Genomic DNA, 7,545 nt, shown 5'->3' on the forward strand with positions numbered 1-7,545 from the left:
CAACGACTCCCAGAGCCGGTCGTGCGGCGCGCGAGGTCTGCTCTCTTCACAAGAGGCTTTATTAGGGAGTGCTAAGGCAAGGTTCTGTGCCCTCCACCCTCATCGCAACACCCATGGGAGCCTCCGGTCGTCAATAGACCGCCGCACCGGCCTCTGACTGACTCTCAGAATGGACGGAAAGAGCCGGGTAAGCCTTTCAAAAGATTCGACCACGTGCCGAAAACTTTAGACTTCCGTGAGCTCTCCGGCTTGCACCGAGACCCGAAGTCGACGTGCGAAGCACCACGGGACCCCTTTCGCCTGCAGGTCCCGAGCCGCCTTTATTTGCTGTTACGAGCATCGTGTGCCCCATACCTGCGTGACGAGCACCGCAGGGCGGCAGAGCCATCGCACTTGGCCGGGTGGCAGAGGAGGACCCGACTATTCACAGATAGCGGCCCAACGACTCCCAGAGCCGGTCGTGCGGCGCGCGAGGTCTGCTCTCTTCACAAGAGGCTTTATTAGGGAGTGCTAAGGCAAGGTTCTGTGCCCTCCACCCTCATCGCAACACCCATGGGAGCCTCCGGTCGTCAATAGACCGCCGCACCGGCCTCTGACTGACTCTCAGAATGGACGGAAAGAGCCGGGTAAGCCTTTCAAAAGATTCGACCACGTGCCGAAAACTTTAGACTTCCGTGAGCTCTCCGGCTTGCACCGAGACCCGAAGTCGACGTGCGAAGCACCACGGGACCCCTTTCGCCTGCAGGTCCCGAGCCGCCTTTATTTGCTGTTACGAGCATCGTGTGCCCCATACCTGCGTGACGAGCACCGCAGGGCGGCAGAGCCATCGCACTTGGCCGGGTGGCAGAGGAGGACCCGACTATTCACAGATAGCGGCCCAACGACTCCCAGAGCCGGTCGTGCGGCGCGCGAGGTCTGCTCTCTTCACAAGAGGCTTTATTAGGGAGTGCTAAGGCAAGGTTCTGTGCCCTCCACCCTCATCGCAACACCCATGGGAGCCTCCGGTCGTCAATAGACCGCCGCACCGGCCTCTGACTGACTCTCAGAATGGACGGAAAGAGCCGGGTAAGCCTTTCAAAAGATTCGACCACGTGCCGAAAACTTTAGACTTCCGTGAGCTCTCCGGCTTGCACCGAGACCCGAAGTCGACGTGCGAAGCACCACGGGACCCCTTTCGCCTGCAGGTCCCGAGCCGCCTTTATTTGCTGTTACGAGCATCGTGTGCCCCATACCTGCGTGACGAGCACCGCAGGGCGGCAGAGCCATCGCACTTGGCCGGGTGGCAGAGGAGGACCAGACTATTCACAGATAGCGGCCCAACGACTCCCAGAGCCGGTCGTGCGGCGCGCGAGGTCTGCTCTCTTCACAAGAGGCTTTATTAGGGAGTGCTAAGGCAAGGTTCTGTGCCCTCCACCCTCATCGCAACACCCATGGGAGCCTCCGGTCGTCAATAGACCGCCGCACCGGCCTCTGACTGACTCTCAGAATGGACGGAAAGAGCCGGGTAAGCCTTTCAAAAGATTCGACCACGTGCCGAAAACTTTAGACTTCCGTGAGCTCTCCGGCTTGCACCGAGACCCGAAGTCGACGTGCGAAGCACCACGGGACCCCTTTCGCCTGCAGGTCCCGAGCCGCCTTTATTTGCTGTTACGAGCATCGTGTGCCCCATACCTGCGTGACGAGCACCGCAGGGCGGCAGAGCCATCGCACTTGGCCGGGTGGCAGAGGAGGACCCGACTATTCACAGATAGCGGCCCAACGACTCCCAGAGCCGGTCGTGCGGCGCGCGAGGTCTGCTCTCTTCACAAGAGGCTTTATTAGGGAGTGCTAAGGCAAGGTTCTGTGCCCTCCACCCTCATCGCAACACCCATGGGAGCCTCCGGTCGTCAATAGACCGCCGCACCGGCCTCTGACTGACTCTCAGAATGGACGGAAAGAGCCGGGTAAGCCTTTCAAAAGATTCGACCACGTGCCGAAAACTTTAGACTTCCGTGAGCTCTCCGGCTTGCACCGAGACCCGAAGTCGACGTGCTAAGCACCACGGGACCCCTTTCGCCTGCAGGTCCCGAGCCGCCTTTATTTGCTGTTACGAGCATCGTGTGCCCCATACCTGCGTGACGAGCACCGCAGGGCGGCAGAGCCATCGCACTTGGCCGGGTGGCAGAGGAGGACCAGACTATTCACAGATAGCGGCCCAACGACTCCCAGAGCCGGTCGTGCGGCGCGCGAGGTCTGCTCTCATCACAAGAGGCTTTAGGGAGTGCTCAGGCAAGGGTCAGCCCGCAGCCTTCCTGGCAACACCCAGGGGAACCAGGCCACTCGCGTCTCTCGCCTTCATTTTCGACACGAGCGCCTGCGGAGGGCCACCACCCCCTCCGATTGTCAAGAGACCTCCGCACCGGCCTCTGACTTACTCTCAGAATGGACGGAAAGAGCCGGGTAAGCCTTTGAAAAGATTCGACCACGTGCCGAAAACTTTAGACTTCCGTGAGCTCTCCGGCTTGCACCGAGACCCGAAGTCGACGTGCTTAGCACCACGGGACCCCTTTCGCCTGCAGGTCCCGAGCCGCCTTTTATTTTTGTTACGAGTATCGTGTTCCCCAAACCTGGGTGACGAGCACCGCAGGGCGGCAGAGCCATCGCGCTTGTCCGGGTGGCAGAGGAGGACCAGACTATTCACAAATAGCGGCCCAACGACTCCCAGAGCCGGTCGTGCGGCAGGCGAGGTCTGCTCTCATCACAAGAGGCTTTAGGGAGTGCTCAGGCAACGGTCAGCCCGCAGCCTTCTTGGCAACACCCAAGGGAACCAGGCCACTCGCGTCTCTCGCCTTCATTTTGGACACGAGCGCCTGTGGAGGGACGGCCGGAGTCAACGTGGGGTTTGCCCGCCCTCCAATAGTGTCAAAAGACCGCCGCACAAGTCTCTGACTGACTCTTAGAACAGACAGAAAGAGTTTGTCAAATCTGTCAAAAAATTGACAAAGTGTCAAAAATTCGACTTCCAAGAGCTCTCCGGCATGCACTCATACCTGTCATTAAAGTGCTATGCCCGTGGAACCGTTTTTCGGATGCCTTTCAGAACGGTCCCGCGCCGCCATTTTGTTCTAAAAATCGTGTTCCCATATATCTCCGGGTACCCCGCCAACCTCACTGCGGAAAAACTACAAGTGGCACTGAATGGGTCTGAATTCCAAATTTGACTGCATCGGTCTGGAACTCGGTCCGGTCAAAACCGTTTGGATTTTTCTCGGTCCGGACTTCCGCGACAGACAAAGTTAAAGTTTTCGGGCTGCAGGCACAAAACGACAGCTGGCCATTTGCCGGGCTCAATTCACCCAATTCCTCCGGCACTTCGGAGCACATGTTCGGTGTAAGTTTGCGAATCTTTCCCGATGCTGCAGCATTTTCCTCCGCTGACACTTAGAATATTTTTCACACTTTGCTGAAAATTTTTCTAAGTGTTTTTTTCCAAGTTTTCCTGGTTACTGATTTCTTCTTTTTAAACATTTTTCTAAGTTTTTCTGGTTACTGATTTCTTCTTTTTAAACATTTTTCGCAGTTTGTCTGGTTACTGATTTCTTCTTTTTAAACATTTTTCGCCGTTTTTCTGGTTACTGATTTCTTCTTTTTAAACATTTTTCGCCGTTTTTCTGGTTACTGATTTCTTCTTTTTAAACATTTTTCTAAGTTTTTCTGGTTACTCATTTCTTCTTTTTAAACATTTTTCTAAGTTTTTCTGGTTACTGATTTCTTCTTTTTAAACATTTTTCTAAGTTTTTCTGGTTACTCATTTCTTCTTTTTAAACATTTTTCTAAGTTTTTCTGGTTACTCACTTCTTCTTTTTAAACATTTTTCGCCGTTTTTCTGGTTACTGATTTCTTCTTTTTAAACATTTTTCTAAGTTTTTCTGGTTACTCATTTCTTCTTTTTAAACATTTTTCTAAGTTTTTCTGGTTACTCATTTCTTCTTTTTAAACATTTTTCTAAGTTTTTCTGGTTACTGATTTCTTCTTTTTAAACATTTTTCTAAGTTTTTCTGGTTACTGATTTCTTCTTTTTAAACATTTTTCTAAGTTTTCCTGGTTACTCATTTCTTCTTTTTAAACATTTTTCTAAGTTTTCCTGGTTACTCATTTCTTCTTTTTAAACATTTTTCTAAGTTTTCCTGGTTACTGATTTCTTCTTTTTAAACATTTTTCGCAGTTTTTCTGGTTACTGATTTCTTCTTTTTAAACATTTTTTCGCAGTTTGTCTGGTTACTGATTTCTTCTTTTTAAACATTTTTCGCCGTTTTTCTGGTTACTGATTTCTTCTTTTTAAACATTTTTCGCCGTTTTTCTGGTTACTGATTTCTTCTTTTTAAGCATTTTTCTAAGTTTTTCTGGTTACTCATTTCTTCTTTTTAAACATTTTTCTAAGTTTTTCTGGTTACTGATTTCTTCTTTTTAAACATTTTTCTAAGTTTTTCTGGTTACTCATTTCTTCTTTTTAAACATTTTTCTAAGTTTTTCTGGTTACTCACTTCTTCTTTTTAAACATTTTTCTAAGTTTTTCTGGTTACTGATTTCTTCTTTTTAAACATTTTTCGCCGTTTTTCTGGTTACTGATTTCTTCTTTTTAAACATTTTTCTAAGTTTTTCTGGTTACTCATTTCTTCTTTTTAAACATTTTTCTAAGTTTTTCTGGTTACTGATTTCTTCTTTTTAAACATTTTTCTAAGTTTTCCTGGTTACTGATTTCTTCTTTTTAAACATTTTTCGCAGTTTTTCTGGTTACTGATTTCTTCTTTTTAAACATTTTTCTAAGTTTTCCTGGTTACTGATTTCTTCTTTTTAAACATTTTTCGCAGTTTTTCTGGTTACTGATTTCTTCTTTTTAAACATTTTTCTAAGTTTTTCTGGTTACTGATTTCTTCTTTTTAAACATTTTTCTAAGTTTTTCTGGTTACTCACTTCTTCTTTTTAAACATTTTTCTAAGTTTTCCTGGTTACTGATTTCTTCTTTTTAAACATTTTTCGCAGTTTGTCTGGTTACTGATTTCTTCTTTTTAAACATTTTTCGCAGTTTTTCTGGTTACTGATTTCTTCTTTTTAAACATTTTTCTAAGTTTTTCTGGTTACTCACTTCTTCTTTTATAACATTTTTCTAAGTTTTCCTGGTTACTGATTTCTTCTTTTTAAACATTTTTCTAAGTTTTCCTGGTTACTGATTTCTTCTTTTTAAACATTTTTCTAAGTTTTCCTGGTTACTGATTTCTTCTTTTTAAACATTTTTCTAAGTTTTTCTGGTTACTCATTTCTTCTTTTTAAACATTTTTCGCAGTTTTTCTGGTTACTGATTTCTTCTTTTTAAACATTTTCCTAAGTTTTCCTGGTTACTGATTTCTTCTTTTTAAACATTTTTCTAAGTTTTCCTGGTTACTCATTTCTTCTTTTTGATCATTTTTCTAAGTTTTCCTGGTTACTGATTTCTTCGTTTTGAACATTTTTCTAAGTTTTCCTGGTTACTCACTTCTTCTTTTCAAACATTTTTCTTCGTTTTTCTGTTTACTCATTTAGCACTTTCAGGCACTTTCCCATCATTTCCTCGTTCCCGATTTCACCCTTTAAAACGCTTTCGGGCATTTCCCTAAGTTTTGCGGTTCACTCGTTTGGGACTCACTGACACCTTCTCTAGCTTCCCTGCTCACTTTTTTCGTACTGTTGAGAAAATTCGAACCCTTTCCTTAACTATGCCGGTTACTGACTTCACCGCTTCAGACCCTTGTCCCCGTAATGAAAGATACCATTTCCCACCGTGGGAAATGCACGAAAATCGGACTGAACACGGGGGAGGCTCCCCCCTCGAAGGCGAGACCGTCGGCAGAACCGCCGGGTCAAACCCGGCCGAGCTACCCGGCTTACAAGTCTCAAAGTCGGTATGAGCAGTCACGTCCACCCCCATTCCCTTTTGGACCACTTCCCACGGTTCCAAATGCATGAAAATCGGCCTGTACACGGGGGAGGCACCCGCCTCGAAGACGAGACCGTCGGCAGAACCGCCGGGTCAAACCCGGCTGAGCTACCCGGCTCGGAAGCGCCAAAGTCGGGTTGAGCAGTCACATTCACTCCCATCGACGTTTGGACCACTTCCCACGGTTCGAAATGCACGGAAATCGGCCTGTACACGGGGGAGGCACCCGCCTCGAAGAGGAGACTGTCGGCAGAACCGCCGGGTCAAACCCGGCTGTGCTAACCGGCTCGGAAGCGCCAAAGTCGGGTTGAGCAGTCACATTCACTCCCATCCCCTTTTGGGCAACTTCCCACGGTTGGAAATGCATGGAAATCGGACTGAACACGGGGGAGGCTCCCCCCTCGAAGGCGAGACCGTCGGCAGAACCGCAGGATCAAACCCGGCTGAGCTACCCGGCTTACAAGTCTCAAAGTCGGTATGAGCAGACACGTCCACCCCCATTCCCTTTTGGACCACTTCCCACGGTTCGAAATGCATGAAAATCGGCCTGTATACGGGGGAGGCACCCGCCTCGAAGACGAGACCGTCGGCAGACCCGCCGGGTCAAACCCGGCTGAGCTACCCGGCTCGGAAGCGCCAAAGTCGGGTTGAGCAGTCACATTCACTCCCATCCCCTTTTGGACCACTTCCCACGGTTCGAAATGCACGAAAATCGGCCTGTACACGGGGGAGGCACCCGCCTCGAAGACGAGACCGTCGGCAGAACCGCCGGAACAAACCCGGCTGAGCTACCCGGCTTACAAGTCTCAAAGTCGGTATGAGCAGACACGTCCACCCCCATTCCCTTTTGGACCACTTCCCACGGTTCGAAATGCATGAAAATCGGCCTGTATACGGGGGAGGCACCCGCCTCGAAGACGAGACCGTCGGCAGACCCGCCGGGTCAAACCCGGCTGAGCTACCCGGCTCGGAAGCGCCAAAGTCGGGTTGAGCAGTCACATTCACTCCCATCCCCTTTTGAACCTCTTCCCACCGTTGGAAATGCACGAAAATCGGCCTGTACACGGGGGAGGCTCCCCCCTCGAAGGCGAGACCGTCGGCAGAACCGCCGGGTCAAACCCGGCTGAGCTACCCGGCTTACAAGTCTCGAAGTCGGGTTGAGCAGTCACATTCACTCCCATCGACTTTTGGGCAACTTCCCACCGTTGCAAATGCATGAAAATCGGCCTGTACACGGGGGAGGCACCCGCCTCGAAGTCGAGACCGTCGGCAGAACCGCCGGGTCCAACCCGGCTGAGCTACCCGGCTTACAAGTCTCAAAGCCGGGTTGGGCAGTCACGTTCACCCCCATTCCCTTTTGGATCACTTCCCACGGTTCGAAATGCACGAAAACCGGCCTGTACACGGGGGAGGGTCCGCCCTCGAAGGCGAGACCGTCGGCAGAACCGCCGGGTCAAACCTGGCTGAGCTACCCGGCTTACAAGTCTCAAAGTCGGGTTGAGCAGTCACGTTCACTCCCATCGACTTTTAGACCACTTCCCACGGTTCGAAATGCACGAAAATCGGCCTGTACACGGGGGAGGCACCCGCCT

The sequence above is a fragment of the Chiloscyllium punctatum genome, unplaced genomic scaffold (genome assembly GCF_047496795.1).
Source record: "Chiloscyllium punctatum isolate Juve2018m unplaced genomic scaffold, sChiPun1.3 scaffold_653, whole genome shotgun sequence".
Taxonomy (NCBI): domain Eukaryota; kingdom Metazoa; phylum Chordata; class Chondrichthyes; order Orectolobiformes; family Hemiscylliidae; genus Chiloscyllium; species Chiloscyllium punctatum.